Source organism: Uranotaenia lowii, chromosome 2 (genome assembly GCF_029784155.1).
Source record: "Uranotaenia lowii strain MFRU-FL chromosome 2, ASM2978415v1, whole genome shotgun sequence".
Lineage (NCBI taxonomy): Eukaryota > Metazoa > Arthropoda > Insecta > Diptera > Culicidae > Uranotaenia > Uranotaenia lowii.
Window position 1 is genome coordinate 245,018,025 of NC_073692.1, and position 17,022 is coordinate 245,035,046.

At 36.8% G+C, this 17,022-nt stretch overlaps 1 protein-coding gene across 5 annotated transcripts in view; it reads left to right on the top strand.

The window, feature by feature from the left end:
* The window catches only part of LOC129746801 (protein outspread), a 609,098-nt gene that overhangs the window by 506,310 nt on the left and 85,766 nt on the right, over nucleotides 1–17,022 (top strand). The window lies entirely within an intron of this gene.

Here is a 17,022-nt window from a genome sequence, read left to right on the forward strand (position 1 = left end):
CTACGTTAATAGAGCTCGGATATGCAAAACTTTAGTAGCGTTGTGTGGGTTATGAAAAGGACTATCTTGCCTTTTTTTTATGGATATTTAAGTTAACGTGTGTTTGAGATATTTACGATGCGAAAAGACATGGTAAAAAGAATTTTGCACAAATTTGCTCCTTTTACACATTTTGCGCCTCGAAAATTCTTCACTGTTGACTTGAAAGCTCAAGAACTGTTGGTTTTTTCTGAATTTTTTTTTCAAACCAAATGTTTAAGAAGTATAAGGAGCCACTCTAGGATCCACACGAAGTTCAAACCAACCATGGGAGTGCAACCCTTGATCTTAAATATATTATTGGGGACAACTGAATGCAGACTCCTTAAATAGTTCAAAAAATCAATTTCCGGCAGGCAAAAAGTGTTGCCTGATTAGTAGACACCAAGTAAATAACTAATAATGATCAGTTCCAAAGATCGCAATCTGTGCATCCGGTTTTTACGCAATATAATAGATGTGTTCTGATGAACAACAAAATTTATGTTAAAACCGGATTTAAGAAATCAAATTCTTCGATATGCCTACTCAAGAAAAGGTTCCAACCAGATTCCAATTACTTTTTCCAGGTGATTTTGTGTAAAATATCATGATTTTGCAAAGGTTTTGCTTCTATGGTAAAAAATATAATTCAATACATGACTGAAAAAAGTTTGCAAATATAAAAAAGAGATTTTATGAAAAAGTCAGAGTATTTCTTGAAATCATTGATAAATATTTTTTAATATATCTATATATATAAAAAGCAATTATCTGTATGTTTGTTTGTTTGTTTGTCCTCTATAGACTCAGCCGTCTTAAGAGCTAGAGATCTGAAATTTGGTATGGATGCTCATTAGGACCAGGAATGATGAAAAATGTTTTTAGATTTTTGGACGACCCCTTCTGAAGGGGGTCGTCCATACAAGACAAATATTGTTTTCACGTTATTGACGTTATTTTCCGTCGGATTGTGATGAAAATTTGCACATGAGTGTTTTGAGAGACGAGCAAGCGATTACAGTTATCAAATTTAGGGTCAGGGGTCGGCCATAGGGGTCGTCCATATCAACTGATTAATGTTTTTGCGATATTGGCGTTATTATACATCGGATTGTGATGAAAAATTGCACATGAGTGTTTTGAGAGACGAGCAGTCGATTAAAGTTATCAAATTTAGGGTCAGGGGTCGGCCAAGGGAGTCGTCCATATTCACTGATTAATGTTTTTGCGATATTGTTGTTATTATACTTTGGATTGTAATGAAAATTTGCACATGAGTGTTTTGAAAGACGAGCAATCGATTTCAAGTTTCGAATTGCGGATCAGAAGTCGGCTGAAGGAGTCGTCCATAAACAACTTTAATGTTTTTGTGATTTTGACGTTATTCTACATTGGATTGAGATGAAAATTTCCGCATAGGAGTTTTGAGGGACGCTCTTTTGCTTTCAGGTTTCAAATCTTGACTCAGGGGTCGGCAAAAGGGGTTATTATCTGTTCACTGTTTTTACGATATTCTCTTGATTGAGCATAGAATTGTAATGAAAATTGGCACATGGGAGTTTAACAGAAAATATAATTGATTTCAGGTGTCAAGTTTTGAATCGTGGTCAAAAAAAAGGCCGTCCATGTTAGTTGCTCACTGTTTTCGCGATATTGTCGTGATCATGCATCAGATTGAGATGAAAATGTTCAGATGAGGGTTATAAACTATGAGCAATTGACTCCAGGTAGCATGTTCCGTGTCAAGGGTCGGCGAAAGGGGCGTCTATATTCACTGATCACTGTTTTCAAGTTCCTGACGTAATTTTACATATAATTTTAAAAGAAAAAATGGCACAAGGGAGTTTTGAGGAACGTAAAATTGGTTTCAATTATCGAATTTCGGGCCATGGAACAGAAAAAGAGGGTTTCATTGAAAGTTCAGTGTTTTGTGCCATAATTTTGTTGGAGGCAGTTAATTGATACCAACTTAAGTGTGAAGGTCAAGCAAAAGAGTCGTGCACACAAACAAATAGTACATGTTTCTGCCATAATGTCTAGATTTTGCAACCGATTGAGAAGAAAACATTTTGCATTTTTCATAGAATTTTCTCTAGTGTGACATTCTTGCGTAGAACTATCAACATAGAGACAACCACCTTGATGAAAATTTCGTATAAGTTCAGAACAAAGTATACTTGTTTGTGTTTTTATTCGAAAGTTAACACTAAAAGAGACCGTAAAAGTGAAAATGATCCAAAAGTCACATGGGACATTCTTGCTTAGAACGGCAGTGTAACGGGTAAAAATTTTAGGGACGGATGAGGGTTAGAGCTTAGTTCTTTTAGAAATGGGACACTTTCTTTTGCTTATAACTCGTTTACTAGTAATCGGACATTCAAAATTTTGACAGCATTTTGTTGCCTGTAAAAAGTTCTACCTGATCTATTTTTTTTTTCAAAATTTAAAATTCACACGTTTCCAAAATAAATTTCGCCGTCAACGTGAATGAATGAAAATTTTCATGCCTGCTTGAGAGCATAGGGCACAATAATATACCGAACACATATACATTTTTTCTTATTCAGCGTAGTTATTATTGGAATTCGAATGCTATTGCCTTCTAGAAAACGAAATTACAAGCACATCAGTAAAGCTTCCATTGAAATATTACTATTATTTACATTGATTAATTCAACCCCATTGATTGTGGCAGATCTTCCATTCTGAATTCGATTCGATCCGATCGGTGGTCATTTAAATTCATTTGCTCAGGCCATTTATGTTTGCAGGTAGAGGGCTACCATCGATACTGGTACGATTCAAGAGATGATGGTGCCTACCTATTTACGAACAGAATCCAGTAGGACTCAACGGCTTCGGCAGTTGTTGGCTTGTTGCAATTGCACCAAGAACGGGGCAGTATTAATTAATCAGACGTCGGGTATTAACAACGCTCATTTACAAATTGTTTTGCGGCGAGTAGTGGAACGAATGTGCCCCGCAAAAGTGTTGGCGCGAATCCCGGAACTTGTTCTCCTGCATGGCCTGCTGCACAAGAACTGGTGGCATCGACTGGTATCGGATTAAAACCGTGAATGCTTTGATTTACTTTAAACGCAGCAGGCGTTGAAAAATTAAACGCGGTAACAGACGGGTTCCCATTATTCTTGGAATCGATAACTCGTTAATGACAACTGTTCGACATCACCCGTAAACTTTCGGAAAACAACATACTACTTATGATGGTTTGTGGTTGAAAAAGGTCAATTGAAGATTACAAAACATCTAGATTTTTTTTCAAAGTTTTAATTGATTAGAAGAATTATCAATGCGCCTACTGATTAGTCACTCCAAAATCGATAATTAACTTCACCAGAACCTTTTTATTTTCTAAACTAAAAATGAAAAAGGTTCACACTTTGCGTCAAACTCATTCTAATTGATTCATCTAATGTCAGCTTCCAGTGATCGCCATGGGCAGTTAAATATCGATTTCACAATCGAAGCAAGCGGAGATTACGATCAACATTTGTTTACACGAACCTATCATGTACTTCCACAAAGCACTTGCTACCTCATGCCTACTTTGTTGTGAATCGTTTTATTTAATGTTGTTCCAGTTGTTTGTACCGAAAGGTGCAACGAACCATGTGCACAAAAAAAAATCTTCAAATGAAAGCACGATTCTTTGCCGAAAAAAGTCATCTTGAGAAATGATAAATAGTGCAACTATACATGTACTTTTGGTTGTATTTTCTAACCAATCGAATAGCTACAATCCCCTACTTACTTACTTACTTACTTACTTAATGATCCCGCGCCGATCCTCCGGTGCATAGGGCCGTGGTAAAAGACCTCCATTGTTGACGATCCAGAGCCAGCGTCTTCACCTGGTCCCAGTTAAGATTCTCGTCGACAGTTCGGATTTCAGCGGCTAGGCTTCGCCGCCACGAATTTTCTGGGTCTGCCTCTTCTTCGATGACCTTCTGGATTCCAATCTAGCGCCTCTCTGCAAATCTCGTTTTCATCTCTTCGCAGCGTGTGCCCAATCCATCTCCACTTACGTTCCCGAATCTCGATTTCTAGCGCCTTTTGATGACACCGGCGTACAATCCCCTACGGAAGGAGAAAAAACTTCCAAAACAAATATTGTGGTACCATTTGTTCTGCCTTTTACATCCCGATTAGCCCGTCTTGGGTTCATAGAAAGGGCTGATGCAAGTACCTCGACGATGATACTATGATGTAACCTAAAAGTGAAAAATGTCGTGACTCTGTTGTAACCTATTCGGTTGTAGCCTACTAAGATAGCTTTCCGTTTCTAAATATCGGCAAGTGTGACGATCGCTTGATACCACTTTACATTTGTGGCGCTTTTGAGCATGTTTTTCAATAAAATCTAAATCATTCAGGAATTAAATGCGATAACATGAAATGAAGGTGAACGGGTGACATTTAGCCGAGAACTGTCTCAGTATTATGTTTTTGATAAATGGGAATAAAAAATTGCCGACCTTGGAGCGAGATGTATGGAATAACTCCGGCCGGCCAGTCGTAATGTGCTGCTGGCTGGCTCCATATATTGTACAACCATTGTCACTCGACGGTAGCACTCAATCATAATGAAATTCTTTTATGTCGGTCACATTGAACTGCATTGAGCACTTGTCGCGGCATTTCGGTTCTGTGTCAAGATGTTTTTGAATTAGCTCTGATGACAGAGGCCTTGTAGAGTTTCTCAACATTGAAATGAATAAAATTCTTAAGAAAATATTTCCAGAGTCGCTTCAATTGGACAAGTTGTCTTTTAACTTGTGAATACTGTAATTACTTTTTGCAATATTTTGCGATTTTTTTTTTCTGTTAAGGGGAATGTGACATGTTTCATATTTTTAAAACCAGTACTGGACTCCTCGATTTCATCCGTCTCTGTTCAGAATTTGATGCTTCGGGGCTACAATGATCAGTCTCTGTTTTGACGGTTTTAACGAATTTTCTTGATCAGAAAGGATACAAGCGATTCTGTAGTGCCGCGATGCTTCCTGGATTGGACATTCCATTTTCCTCGGCTGCCTTCAAAGCTAATTCCAAGGTTTCCTTCGGATAGTTCGAGTAGGACCTTGTACCTGGACGGGGAATGTATTTGCGGGCGTTTATCACGTAAATATTCAACAAAAACTTTTGAACAAAAAACTGCACTTCTATACAAAACGTAAATATTGAACTCACTGACAGCAGGACAGCTAATACGAAGGCAAACACGACCGGTGATAGCTACTCAAAATGCAGCAAGTGGTTTATAGAAAAAGGAATACAATTGAGAATTTTATATTGTAAATATGAAAAGTTTTATAGAAAGCTCTTCGTATCTATTGAGAAAACAATCTGATTTTTTGGAAAAATAAAATAAGCACACTTTTGAGTGCTTTTTCCGCATCTAGCATAAAACTGAAAAGGTGATGTGCAGATCATTTTATTTTTAATTCAACCCATTGATTAAATATTTAACAACGCGCTGCAGTTTTCAACAACGCGCTGCAGCGATTCGGAATCTGAATTCTGAATCTAAGTGTTTGTTTGTTGATTTTGTGTTAGTTAAAGGGTGGTACGGTCAAAATTTGGTCAAGGGAAAACGCGTGTAAATCGGTGAAATCGTTTATTTAAAAAGTCAAATTAAATTTCTATTTCAAGTTTAATTAGTATAAAATTCAGGAAAAATATTCAGTTAGGCTTCCGCTTTTCCAAATCCGAATTGCCGGGCCTTACGCTTAACCCCTGCCATCAGATTTTGTACAGCCACATTGTCCACCTTCTTCGCCGCAGAAAGCCAGTTTGCCTTGAACTGCCTCGTCCTTAGCAGTTTTTTATGTCTTCTTTAGGTTCCGCTTGACAATAGCCCAGTATTTCTCAAATGGGTGGAGCTCTTGCGTGTTGGGAGGGTTCTTGTCCTTGGGAACCACCTGCACGCTGTTGGCGGCGTACCACTCCATGGCCTTTTTACCGTAATGGCAAGATGCCAAATCCGGCCAAAACAGTACGGAACAACCCTGTTTCTTCAGGAAAGGCAGCAGACAAACGTCTCAAACACTCTTTCACGTAAATTTCTTGGTTGACAGTCCCGGAAGCTATGAAAATGCTGCTTTTCAAACCACAGGTACAGATGACTTGCCAAACCAGATATTTTTTCGCGAACTTTGACAGTTTCATGTGCTTGAAAATATCTGCTACCTTTTCCCTTCTTTTTGCCGTATAAAACTCCTGTCCCGGAAGCTGCTTGTAGTCGGCTTTGACGTAGGTTTCGTCGTCCATTACCACGCAGTCAAACTTGTACAGCCTCCGGGATCCCGCTTTGGCCGTCGTATTTTGTTTATCATCGCGATTTTGAGTCACTACCTTCTTGTGAGTCGATAGTCCGGCTCGTTTTTTGACTCGATGCACGGTTGTAGACGATACACCCAGCTTATTTGCGGCATCTCGGATAGAGAGGTTAGGGTTTCGCTTGAAACTACCGGCAACTCTCTTTGTCGTCTCAGCGGCTTCCGGTTTTCGATTTCCCCCCGATCCAGACTTCCTGGCTGCCGACAAACGTTCCCCAAACACTTCAATTACATTTGTAACGGTTGATTTGGCAATTTTTAGCGATTTTGCAGCTTTGCGTGCGAGAAATTTTGATTTTGATACGCTGCTCTTCTTCCTTGGACGGCATTTTGACAACTGAAGAGTGAATTCCAAAATCAAAATATCAGCAACATTCTACACACACACCTTTACAATGAGGGGTGTTCAGGTTTTTTAAATGCAAAATTGAAAGAAATACGTCAAGTTGATATTGACCAAATTTTGACCGTATCACCCTTCAAATCAGTGAGAGTGTCTTTATAGTAAGAATGTATAGAATTAAAAATGATAAACGGATAGAATAAAAGAAGAAAATAAGTTGATGGTGAAGATTTCCCATCACCACGACTATGCAACTCGAAACGATTACTCTATAAAACGTAATTCTGAATCTGAATTCTGAATCTGAATTCTGAATCTGAATTCTGAATCTGAATTCTGAATCTGAATTCTGAATCTGAATTCTGAATCTGAATTCTGAATCTGAATTCTGAATCTGAATTCTGAATCTGAATTCTGAATCTGAATTCTGAATCTGAATTCTGAATCTGAATTCTTTTAATGGGTTGATTCTCGGCTTTCAGTCTCAAGTTTTTTAGTAAAAACGACTTTATTTTTACATATCCATACATACATATGTAAAAATAAAGTCGTTTTTACTAAAAAACTTGAGACTGAAAGCCGAGAATCAACCCATTAAAAGTAAACTAAACAGTCGCCCCAAAAAGAGAATCTGAATTCTGAATCTGAATTCTGAATCTGAATTCTGAATCTGAATTCTGAATCTGAATTCTGAATCTGAATTCTGCATCTGAATTCTGAATCTGAATTCTGAATCTGAATTCTCAATCTGAATTCTGAATCTGAATTCTGAATCTGAATTCTGAATCTGAATTCTGAATCTGAATTCTGAATCTGTATTCTGAATCTGAATTCTGAATCTGAATTCTGAATCTGAATTCTGAATCTGAATTCTGAATCTGAATTCTGAATCTGAATTCTGAATCTGAATTCTGAATCTGAATTCTGAATCTGAATTCTGAATCTGAATTCTGAATCTGAATTCTGAATCTGAATTCTGAATCTGAATTCTGAATCTGAATTCTGAATCTGAATTCTGAATCTGAATTCTGAATCTGAATTCTGAATCTGAATTCTGAATCTGAATTCTGAATCTGAATTCTGAATCTGAATTCTGAATCTGAATTCTGAATCTGAATTCTGAATCTGAATTCTGAATCTGAATTCTGAATCTGAATTCTGAATCTGAATTCTGAATCTGAATTCTGAATCTGAATTCTGAATCTGAATTCTGAATCTGAATCTGAATTCTGAATCTGAATTCTGAATCTGAATTCTGAATCTGAATTCTGAATCTGAATTCTGAATCTGAATTCTGAATCTGAATTCTGAATCTGAATTCTGAATCTGAATTCTGAATCTGAATTCTGAATCTGAATTCTGAATCTGAATTCTGAATCTGAATTCTGAATCTGAATTCTGAATCTGAATTCTGAATCTGAATTCTGAATCTGAATTCTGAATCTGAATTCTGAATCTGAATTCTGAATCTGAATTCTGAATCTGAATTCTGAATCTGAATTCTGAATCTGAATTCTGAATCTGAATTCTGAATCTGAATTCTGAATCTGTATTCTGAATCTGAATTCTGAATCTGGATTCTGAATCTGAATTCTGAATCTGAATTCTGAATCTGAATTCTGAATCTGAATTCTGAATCTGAATTCTGAATCTGAATTCTGAATCTGAATTCTGAATCTGAATTCTGAATCTGAATTCTGAATCTGAATTCTGCATCTGAATTCTGAATCTGAATTCTGAATCTGAATTCTCAATCTGAATTCTGAATCTGAATTCTGAATCTGAATTCTGAATCTGAATTCTGAATCTGAATTCTGAATCTGTATTCTGAATCTGAATTCTGAATCTGAATTCTGAATCTGAATTCTGAATCTGAATTCTGAATCTGAATTCTGAATCTGAATTCTGAATCTGAATTCTGAATCTGAATTCTGAATCTGAATTCTGATTCTGAATTCTGAATCTGAATTCTGAATCTGAATTCTGAATCTGAATTCTGAATCTGAATTCTGAATCTGAATTCTGAATCTGAAATCTGAATCTGAATTCTGAATCTGAATTCTGAATCTGAATTCTGAATCTGAATTCTGAATCTGAATTCTGAATATGAATTCTGAATCTGAATTCTGAATCTGAATTCTAAATCTGAATTCTGAATCTGAATTCTGAATCTGAATTCTGAATCTGAATTCTGAATCTGAATTCTGAATCTGAATTCTGAATCTGAATTCTGAATCTGAATTCTGAATCTGAATTCTGAATCTGAATTCTGAATCTGAATTCTGAATCTGAATTCTGAATCTGAATTCTGAATCTGAATTCTGAATCTGAATTCTGAATCTGAATTCTGAATCTGAATTCTGAATCTGAATTCTGAATCTGAATTCTGAATCTGAATTCTGAATCTGAATTCTGAATCTGAATTCTGAATCTGAATTCTGAATCTGAATTCTCTTTTTGGGGCGACTGTTTAGTTTACTTTTAATGGGTTGATTCTCGGCTTTCAGTCTCAAGTTTTTAGTAAAAACGACTTTATTTTTACATATCCTACGTTTCGATCCTTATAGGATCTTCATCAGGGACTAAAATTTATTACAAAATTAAGTTGACGTCTACAGAATCTAAGTGATTCTTACCGAAAAAGTTGTCGTTTTTTTTGTCCGGTTTGATACGGTGTATCGTTTACTGCTGTCGGTTTCTGTTTCAAACTATTTTAAAATATGTTGGATTTTTTGTGTATGTTATAATTTTATGTGTGACTTACGGTTAAAAATTCTTTTCCAGGGCTATTGTTGATTTTTTGTAGGTTTTTGTAGCACTTTTTGAACAAAATACTTGCACTGTGTGTTTTATTCTATATTGTTTTTTAATTTATGATGGCGGTGTACTTATAGAGTCTGGTTGTTGGTTTGTGTTTTTTTGTTTTGGTTTCTTTTTCCGCAGCTAGCATAAAACTGAAAAGGTAATGCTTTTTTTTATTTATTTACGTCTTTGGTTGTGTCTAGTTGCTTAAGCCTAAGAAACTCTGCTTAAAACTAATTTAAACCTACGTTTACACATATTAAAATCAAACAAATGACTCACTGAGTTAAAACTTTCACAACATTTATCAACTGGATGGTTCCGGCCATATACAGTACGGTGATAGGGTATCCAGAGGTACTGACGTCGCCGAAGTGTCCTCTTGGAAACGTATATATTGACGCGTTGCAGTATGTATGCGGAGTCAACACGGTGGGTTAAGGTATCAAAAATGAAGGCTTGCTGCAGATCAATACGACGCTTTTCTAGTGTAGTTAGGCATATCAGAGCACGCCTTTGCTCATAAGGTGGGAGTCGGAGCGGGTCATTCCAGGGAAGACGCGGGAGAGCGTATCTTACGAAGCTAGGTTGAACTCGTTCGAGGCGAAAGCATTGAGTGCTCTGAGAGGGAGCCCACACCTGGACGGCATACTCCATGATACTACGAACGGACTAGCAGTAGATGGCTTTCAGTACATATATGTGGTCAAAATCCCTTGTGTTTCGGCGAAGAAACCCAAATGCTGCAAATCCCTTTGCCACGGTTAGCGCTATGTGCTCGGCGAAAGTGAGCCTGTTGTCGATTTTAATCCCTAGATCAAGAATAGATTTTGTATTTTCCAAACAGAGGCCGGATAGCTGGTAGTCAAAATTTATAACATTTCTTGATCGGGTAAAATTAATGATCTTGCACTTTTTCGCATTTGCTTGCATTCCGTTCATCTGACACCAGCTCTCTAATGTAGCGATGTCCGCTTGCAGGGCGAGACAGTCTATAGTGCTGTGAATCTTTCTAAAAATCTTCAGATCGTCGGCATTCAATTACAATAGAGTGTCGGATTGAAGAATTGCGCACAGGTCGTTCACAAAGATTATGAGGAACCCTGAGGAACTCCAGACGGGATGGCAAACGTTTCCGAGCGCAAGTTTTTAATTTTCGTGAAGGCACTCCCGGTCCGTGAGATATGACTCAATCCATTCAAGCGTCCATTCAGGAAAACCTAGCTGATCCAGCTTAGCTACAAGTATTTTGTGCGGGACACGGTCAATCGCTTTTGCGAAGTCTACATAAACAGAGTCCACTTGAAAACCTTTCTCCATGCTGTTACTCAAAGAACTTACATAGCACATCAGATTGGTTACGGTTGATCTTCGCTTCATAAAACCATGTTGAGCCTGAGATATAAAAAGTTTTGCAGCGGAATATATTCGTTCATGCATTAGGACTTCAAAAATCTTAGATATTTAGTTCAAGATTGATATAGGTCGGTAATTCTCTACGCAGTTAATATTTCCTGATTTGTGAATCGGTGAGATGGACGCAATTTTCCATGCTCTGGGAAACGATCTTTCCGATAGTGACCGGTTTATTATACTACAAATCGGGGCAGCTAAAGGTGCTGCGCAAAGTTTTAAAAAAGTGGTGGGTATGCGATCTGGACCAGAACCTTTAGTTGGGTCAAGCGAAGATAATTGTTCGTAGATATCCTGCTCAGTGAAGCACGGTAAAGGTAAATTGATATCGTACGATTGAATAGAGGCGATGTAGTTGCTGTCAGAGTCGGTACTAGCTGGACAATATACACACTTTGGAAGAAATCAGCAAACATATTAGCCGATTCAGTCGAGTTAGAGGCAGTGACTCCATTAAACCTCATGTCTGCAGGAATAGATGCGTTCCGTTTTCTTTGATTAAAGTGTTTCCAGAATGACGATGGATCACGTTTGAGATTTTGTTGAAGCTGAGAAATGTGTTGGCGGAAGAGCAGATCGTTCAGGTTCAGGTTGTTCAGATCATTTTATTTTTAATTCAACCCATTGATCAAATATTCATCAACGCTCTGCAGTTTTTGAAGGTCCAAGATTAAGATACACTGGCCATAGTTAGTAAGAATTTCAATGGAATAGGTTTATTTGAGTAAGGTCAAACTGATCAATGTCACCCCGCTGATCAATCTTACCCCGGATTACGGTATTCATTTTTCAATCATAACTATAAAGATCAACACTGCATTCTGAATATAGATTCGGACTCTGAATTCTGAATCTAAGTTCGTTGATATAAATCGCCGTATGTTTGTTTGTTGATTTTGTGTTGGTTAAATTAGAGAAAGTTTGGTAGGTGGTTAGAATAAAAGATGAAGATCAGGTGTCGGTGAAGATTTCCCATCACCACGACTATGCAACTCGAAACGATTACTCTATAAAACGTAATTCTGAATCTGAATTCTGAATTCTGAATCTTAATCCGAATTTTGAATTTGAATTCTGAATCTGAATTATGAATTCAGAATCTGAATTCTTATTCGGAATCTGAATTCTTATTCGGAATTCTTAATCTGAACTCTGAATCTGAATCTGAATTTTGAATATGAGCTCTGAATCTGAATTCTGTGAAATTATCTGAATTCTGAATTCTAGATCTGGTTCACGATCCTTTATTTGATCTGTGAAATTCAATTTTGAATCAATTTTTTTTCTAAACCTGAGTATACTTTGTATTGAATTCCATTGTGTCCCATAGCGAACCTCAAACAACTAAATTATTACATTGAATTAAACTCAATTTATGGGTTTTCGAAATAATTGATCAAGCCGAGCTAACAATGCTCGCTTGCGTCTTTATTTGCTGCCTTCATGAGGACGGAACCATTACCTACATTGGATTGGATGCATCAAGGCATCAGTACCTAGCTGGGTATACGGTGGCAGAGAAAATAATTTAACCTCAGTACTTCCATCCAAGGACTAAATATGTGTATGCTCCGGCAGGTATAGTTCTGTCTCGCTGGACAACGAAGCATAAAGAAACATAAATCTTACGCTTACATTGCTCTCTTCTGTTTCCTACGTATGTTTCACCTTGTTTTTCCAGAACCAATTTGCTACCTGTTGCAGCAGTGCTTCTCAAGACGTTTCAATTACAACTATTGAGCACAATCACAAACTGAATTTAGATTCCAATGTTATGATAAAGAATTTAAAATCAGGATTAAGATTAAGAATTTCAAACTCAAATTTCTAATTCCACTCATTTGAAGTATTATGATGATATTCGGTGTGAAATTTCAAAACTGGACGTTCACAAAACAAAATTGAGAAACAGCTCCTCATCGGCCAAGAAATACGATCGATCCCTATTGAGTTATCCAGCCTCACGGTTCTTGATGGTTCTTCGCTCGGTGACGGTCATTGTATTGTTTTCTCTCATAGGTGTTGACTCGTGTCTCCTCGCATTGGATCTCAGCGTTATCGAATCACAAATATGTAGGAGCTAGAGCTAGGTAGTACCTACTACAAGCAACTTCGCACAGAACCGGATGGACATCGTCATTATGTTGATCACTTTATCTGTTGAAAATGGAATGGGAACCAATATAAAAGCTTATTCTAAACCAAACACAATAAGATGAAAGCGCACCCTTCTGGTCCGATTGAATGTGCGCGCCCTTCGTCGCGAGAACAGGCGTTATAAATTTAGTCGGAATAGTTGATAATCTATTGTTCGGAACAATTTCCCTTTCGGTTTCTTCAGCAAATTTAAAATGTACATTCCATGTTTGGCTCATCATCAGCATAAACAAAAATGGTGTTATTACCTTACCTTACATGCACATGTGACACCCCTTTGGAAGTCGTTTTATATGTTACAATTTATGTTCTTCAAAACAATCGTGTAATTGAACCTACTGAATTGAATAAAAAGTTTTAAATAGAGTTTCTTTATGAAGTTCTGAATATAAACCAATTCATAACGCCAGCCGTAAAATGACCCATAATTCTTCTTTCGCTGAAACTCTCTTGGTTCTGAATGGATTTTGACTAAATTTATAATTTTAGAAAGCTTGTAACTGGTCAGGCCATAATAAATGGTCATTGTTTTTGTGATACTTAAAGTTAAATTTTTCATTCAAGTTCATCCATTAACTTTTTTAAACATCATAAAGCATGAACCCCATCTATTTAAGCTAAATATAGTCACGCACTGGACAATTTTCTCATATAAGGTACACCGGGGCAGGTCCAAACGGATTTCCCCATAGTTCAATTCCACAAGGCAAAAAAAATATGTATGGGAGAGTGGGGAATCATGGGCCACTTTTTTTCTTTGTTCCATAACTTGAGATAAAATGGAAATAAAAAATGGCATGGTTTTCTACATTTTCAAGCTATCATAAGGTAATATTTGAAAAATTTCAATAAGTTATTTTCCCCAAATTCTGACTGTTTTAAAAAAAGCAATATTTTGTGGATTTTTAAAAATGGTGGGGAATCGTGGGTCACTAAATCCAAATTGACTAGATAACATGCAAAGCTTATGAGTTGTCCTAAAACTGTGATTTCCCAATTCATTTCGTTATTCTAAAGCAATTTCAGATGATGAAATAAAAAAGAGAGCTGTGTATGATCGCATAGATTCCAAAACCTGGCTCGCGAGCAATTTGGCCAAATTCCTTATATAGGATGGACAAAATATTTTTCATAACTCTTCATTTGGCATAAGAAAACTTTACAGATAGGAAACACGTATTTTAAGTTCTGAATGAGTATAAAAGCGTAAAATATAGGTGGTTCAAGATGTGTGGCCCACGATTCCCCACAAGCTATGATTTTCAAATTGGTTGCGTTTGTTCAACTTATTGATGTTTCATCAAAAATTCCTTTTCCACGTGAAAGATTATGACAAAACTGAGATCATAAGCGTATGAGCATATTTTTGTTATGAACTTTAGGTTCTCCATTGATGCAATTAGCGGGTGTTTTTTTAATTATGTAAATAAATTTTTCTAACTTTTTTTAGCTTGATAAATAAAAGAAGCATATGATGCGTATTTCAGTCAACAACATATAGGAATATATGCTCACGCAAAGCGACGACGATGACAGTTGGTTTGAGATTTTTATCTCAACAAACATCTGAAATATTAAAAGTGGCCCACGCTTCCCCATGGCCCACGATACCCCACTCTCCCCTACAACAAATAATTCGTACCCCGAAATTTGCTCTGTAGAAAATTCTCTTCGAGAAAAAATGAAAAAATAATGGCAAAAAGTATTTGCATTTTTTAGAAAAAATAAATCAAAATTTGCATTTACCCCGTTTATGGAGCAAGGGCAAACGCATTTCATTTCTCAAAAAAAAATTCAGGGGTTAGTGATACGATATTAAAATTAATTTAATTCATGTAGGTGATTATTTCAAAAACTTGTATTATAAAAAAACTTATACTTAAATAAATAACATGATAAAAAGTGGTTTGTTTTTTTTTTAATTTGATCAGGATCGAATTCGTTAAGGATCCATTTTTTGGATTTTTTTTTCCTTCAATTTTTCTAAAACTTCTAGAGAAGTTAAAACTTCAACTCTGGCACAAACTCTTTTTCTTTTAAGATTGACTGAAGTTGGATGTTGCTTGATGTAGTCCAAGAAAATTTCTCCTGGTGAGTGACGGGGTTCAGAATCGTTTGAGCTTGCAGAAGTTTTCGAAAGTATTAAACATAAGGTATCAATGAAAGAATGAACATAAGCCGTAAATATCATGGATTTTTCGAAAAAGATACAACGGCTCACCGGCAGGACTTGAACCCGTAATCTCCGCTTCAGTACAACGGGAGCTTTTTAGAGCGACCACATGCTTACCTTTTGTTCGTTCGCACTGCAAGTTTTACGGTGCGAACCACACAAGATCAACTATTGTGTTGTGTTAGACTCAACCCTGTCCGATTCTAACACTTCAAAATAGTTGATCCATGCTTGATAAAAAGTATTTGGTGAAAATGCTACATAAAAATTTCTACCCGTTCATTTTCAACACCTGTAATTTTCTTCTAATCGTTTTCTACCAATCTATAATTTTCCAATCATGAAATGTTCTCACTATGAGAACATGACATTCGCCGATAAGGCCGTAAAAATTAATTTCAAGTACAAACAACGGCGCCTTAACCAATTTGACCTCGGTGAACGTGATGGAATCGACCAACGCAAGCGTACATGTCGAGCTCCGTCGATCAACTGCTGGACCTTCTATTGAAACACCATGTATAATACCGCATGTGATCTTTCCTACTATTGATTTCTCTTGTTTTCTCTATCACCATCAGCGATGCCACACATACAGATTTTTCGGTATTTATACCGATTTTCGACAACAATTTCGACCAAGAATCGGTACATACCAAATACCGATTTTTGGCTTATGTTCTTTCTTTCTTTGATACCTCATATTTCTCTAATACTTTCCATCACCTTAGAAAATTTGATTATTTTCATGTACAAAGATGTATCAAAACGAATTCATAACATTAGTATTGACTTGCAGAAGTGTTTTTTCCTTTGTTTGATATTTGTCCTTTCTCTTCAGCAAAACCGTGAAAAGAAAAATCGATGGGACGCTTTCGAGCGGATTTGACGCTTTAGGAACTCTCAGCACATGTTGCTTGCGAATTCTTTTTAATAGTCTTATAATATGTTTGTCCTCGAGAATTGAATATTTGCAAAATATATTCCCGTTTTGCAAATCCACTTGCTATTATGTGGCCATCGAGTTAATTCCAAATGCGGCATATGATAAGTACCTACTCGCGCTTTCTGGATTAGACTTATAGAAACGTGAGACAAATGCCCAGACTTCAAGAGAGTATTTCGGAAATAGTTTTCGAGAATTGACGCTTCCATCCATCCATTTGTAGTGGCTGCATAACATGTACTCGGAAATTCATCTTTGTTTGCTACCTACGAATATCACACATGATTTCCTTTAAAGATAATTAAGGGTGGCAGTTTATCACCTGTAGCATTTCCTCCCATCAGCACAGAAAAATTTTCTCTTCCTGGACCCGATGTACTGTTTTGCCCATTCCTCCAACAATTCGGATTCTGGAAGGGTCTAAGCAAAAGCTCGTCTCATCAACCTTGAAAATTCGCGTTGGCGGAACTTCAGCAGTTACATTTTTCAGGAGCTTAAAATATCCAGAAACAATGAAAGGGTCTATCCCTTTCTTTCTAGCAACTTCTACTGCCTGAGACCGCTTTTGAGAAAGCCTGTTGTGCTTGAAGCCAAGAAAAAAGCTTTCGCCTTGAATAGACTCCTTGAAAGGAGTTTCAATTCCACTTGCTGCAATGTATTGTCTGATAGCTTCAAAGACTTCCTCCTTTGTTATCCAAAGCCCCACTTCTCCATGGTTTCGATGCAATATGCTATATCCTCCTTCACTTTTTTTTTTTTTTTGATAAAACTGAACATCTACCTTGGGTTGTACTTTTTACGTCTAGTC